Raw genomic sequence first — 4,570 nt, 5'->3', positions numbered from 1 at the left:
TTCTCCCCGAACATGCAAGAGAATGACGCTGCCGCTGGGGGCGCTTTCAGGAGAGCAATGTGGCTGGAACAGCTGATTGACTCAACTCAAGCCGAACTTCCAACGTTTTTGCTACATTCATGTGTTCTACATTTAGATATAATCACTGCTATGGACATGAATGGCTTGTCATAGTTAGATAAAAATGTGTGAAACATCTATTTGTTTTTACTGCAGTTGCTACATGCATTTTTTTACTTAAATTAATATGTAGCCATTGATTCTTATAGAATATTTAACTTACCTACACTGAACAAAAATAAAGGCAATATGCAGCAATTAACAATTTTACTGATTTTAATCATTATTCGGCAATCATCATTAATTAAGAAAAAGACACCCCTGTCGAACAGATAAAAATGTTGTTGATCTTTAGGACATTTATCCTATAGCTGCCATTTCCATTACACATGTTGCAATGCTTCTTTTTTTCGACGTTGCTTTTGTGTAACAAACGTGGGAACCTGCCAATAGACCTGGTATAAGTCAAAACACCTCAAAACAAGGTATCAAGAACAAGATACAACTAGCTGAAACAAGCCACCTACCATTCCCACTGTCAGTCATTGTTGCTAGCTAACTGTTCATAACCCATGCCCTTCTACCCCTGCGATGCTCGTGCATCATTTTCGTGACATTGTCAGGCAACCTGTCTATAGACAAGATATGACAGCAATCCATGCTTTGGTTTTATTTCCATGACACTGTTTCCATGCTAATGTTTTAGCATTTATGGCACAAATCCCATTCAAGTCATGGTACCGATATTTGCCATTTTCGCGCACCATGTCGGTACCAAGACTTGAATGAGATTTGTGCCCCAAATGCTAAAACAGGATTTGGAAACAGTGCCAGGGAAACTAAACCAAAGCATGGCTTTGTGTAATATATTGTACATAGACTGCATACACCGTAAGGAAACCAATATGTAATTGTGTATTTTGGGTGAACTATCCCTTTAATATATAGCTCAAGTTCAGTGGTCACAAGAAATCCATCGAAAGCCTATGAAAAGTCTAGCTAAGGTAGCTAGCTACTTGCCCCTTGTACAGTATTCACCCATAGCAACTGCCAGGGTGAGACAGAAAATAATCGAACTACGTGTAGCTTGATGAAGCAAGTACCACCAGAGATATTAGAAAAGGAGTAGATAAGAATCACAGCAGAAATGACTGGGGCAACGTATGAAGCTCCGCCAGGTAGACTGTCGACCAATCGCGTTCACGTCGTCATGCAATCCCGTCTAAAAGTCAGGGTAACCTGCCCATTTTCCTCATAAGTACGTGATTTCACGATTTCAAAGCTATACGATATTCCAGAAATCAAGTTAATCTTACATCTAGGAAATATTCGCAATGTTGTACTTTTTGTTAATGTAATTCATGCCAAGTGTTTGAGTTGGCACTCAATTGACTACCATTCATTCCTTGAAGAAGCTCCTTGTCCCAAAATAGCCTAGAATGCACTTGCACAATGCAAGTACTTCTGACTGCAGTGTGCAATTACCGCAAGGCTCCATGTGGGCGGAGTCAACGTTTGGCCCCGCCCACCTTTTGGCCATCAAAGATTTGACAGTCACACACTGAATGCAGACACGTTAGCGCAAGACACACGTTGAATACAAACGTATTGGAAGATCGTAAGAAATATGAAGTGGTACCAGCAGCTGTGTTGTAACACTTTTTTTGCCTCATGCTACTGATATTGTTGCAGTGAACAACGGACTTGTTATGCATGTCATGTACTGGTAAAAATTGTGGTGATAAATGTTATCACTAATTATATTATTTCATTGAGCATATACACACCCAGTTACTACCCATCCTGATTTATAATGCTGTTTACTTTCCTCGTGAGAATGGAGACAGACATACTGAATGTGCTTTGTACATTAAGTTATACCAGCTCCAGTAAAAGAGATCAGAGACTCGGGTGACTTCTACATCATCTTTACTAAACAACACAATTAACAAAGCAGACAAAAACAAGGTTTGACCACACCTCAAAAATGGCTTCACTCCTGCTCCTCAAGAGGCAAAGACAGTAATTTTCTTAACGACTGCCTCCACATAAAACATCTCATAATCTCTCTGTAACATGAATGGTTCCTTGAGGATAATATTTTCCTCTTCATCCTGGCCATCATACAACCGTAGTTCTTTAAAGGTTGTAATGCAGTCTTCCCCATCCACCCCAATTACACTAGGGAGGGAAACAGTGCCTTTAAATGTTCAGAGTTCGCACCACCTTGCTGCCTCTAGGGTGTCCCTTAGAAGAACAGCTGCTTCCTTGAAGAAAAAGGAAGAATAAATATTAAGAGTAGTGCCTCATTGGGTGAGCAAGTCAAATTACACCCCACTTTCACAATACCACCATGCAAACAAAAGCCACTATTACTAAAGGGGTTTTCAGTGATATAACTACTCAAGTCATCACAACTATAATATCTTGCCATGCATCAAGCCTATGGGCATTACACACAGACTACGTACCCAGTTCACAGCTCCCAGTGCATTTTGTTTTCAGTATCGTCCAGAAAGAAAACAGATTGTGGTCATTAAGTAATGTAAGGGAACCTCTAGGGATGTGTGTACAAGAATGTACCTTACTTTAGCTAAGAGCCAATACAGTACCTGATCCTATAGAGCTGGATGCTGATGTGACTTCTTGGGGGGGACGTCTTCTACATCACCCTGAAATATATTGGGGGGGGGGGGGGGGGGGGGGGGGTTACGTCTTTAAACATTGGTTTAAGACTACCACTCATCATATGACAACTACCTGTAGTGTTTTGTTTTCACTGCCTTTTTCAATCTTTCAACCTCTCTTCTTCAGACCTCAGTCAGTGAATAACATACATTCAATATGAACATATATTCAGGTCAGTCTGGCTACAGCGAAGCATTTGATTTTAAGGATGCAAATTAAACACTTTTATAATGTTACAGCATAGGAAAGTTCTACAGGAGAACCAAGCACCACCATAGGAAAACATGCAGCAAATTAGGCTTTGAAAAAATAAATTAAATAAAAACAGATGGGGATCCCAAAAAACATATCCATTAGTGATGAGAATTTCATAATTTATACATAGCTCAGTGAAATCACACTGTGCTTCCATTGCAATGTACAGAGCTTACTGTAAGTTAAGAGTAGGTTGTTACGTTTGATAGTTATAACAATAAATAATACACCCCCTCAAGAAGTCACTGCATGTCACACCAGCATCCAGCTCTGCAGGAGTTTGATGTATGAATTGTGTAAAAACTGTAGGAAATAGGTCCCAAAGTGTCAAGAATAATAAACAAGAAAAAGTATGAGCAATAACAATAGTGTGTTTTACATGCTGCAAGCACAGAAATAACACATTTTCATGCATTGTTATAACAGAAAATAGGACTAACATAAAACTGAATAGCCAGCATCTTACCATCAAAACAAACACCCCACGGTTGTTTGAGAAACCTTGCTTTGGTAGGCCCTGCGGTGTGAACGTACAATTTTCAATAAAGGAATGACAATCAAATGGTACAGTTCAGTGGAACAATTTAAAGGACTATCTAACCTGAACATCATCCACACCAAAAGTCCTCCAAGGTCCAGGGAACAAGATCCAAGCAATGTTTCTGTGAACACAGTGTGTGTGAAAGTAAAGAAAAAGTACAATTCAGCAGCTTTTTAATACTCCAGCATGCATAACAGGTTTGAACACAGTTGGAACTGAATTAGCCCAAGTATTTTTTCACAACATTTATTGGTGTTGCTGGACCAGAAAATGTATTTGACTGCAAACACACCATTTCTCACAATGCACTCACATGCCAAAAATCTTTCCTTGGACACAGTTTCAAAGCAATGTGTATGCTTTCTTCGTAAATGTGTTTTGAAGTTTATTTTTTTAACTTCAGTTTGCAGTGTGGACAAGTTAAAATGACTTTTCTTGACTTGTCATGTATGTTGGGACCAGGTGATTTCATTATTGTATATACACTGTGTAGGCCGTGTAGACTCACTATGTGTAACTAAGGGAATGGCATCAACGATACACATTTAGAGCCAGCCAAACACAACAACGCATACATCGAAGAAACACAGGAAAAATCAACGATCAAATCGATTACATAACTGTACATGTAAACCTAGGCTTATTGCTCAAGTAGGAAAATTTGTCCAAATAAGATTCCCTCATTGTGAGCAATTAGCTAGCTCACGTGCAAATGGGTGCTAATTAACGCTATGCTAAAATCGGTGCGGTAGTTGGGTCATATAAAGATATACCACTACACTGGTATAACATGAATATTACAAAGTACATTATGCATAATGACAGTCTCACTTACTTCCATGGTTTATATTTTTTTCCATGTAGGTTAAGTTCGATTAAGATTCGTTGACGTTTACCTCAATTTGGGTAACCTTGAAGGAGATGGGAAGGGTTCGGTTTAAACGCGTTTGACTCCGCCCACATTGAGACCGGACCCGACGTTTGACTCCGCCCACATCGAGCCCGGCCCGGAAATGCACAGGGGCT

The sequence above is a fragment of the Salvelinus namaycush genome, chromosome 1, assembly GCF_016432855.1.
Source record: "Salvelinus namaycush isolate Seneca chromosome 1, SaNama_1.0, whole genome shotgun sequence".
In the NCBI taxonomy this organism is placed as follows: Eukaryota; Metazoa; Chordata; class Actinopteri; order Salmoniformes; family Salmonidae; genus Salvelinus; species Salvelinus namaycush.
This window is presented reverse-complemented; position numbering follows the sequence as displayed.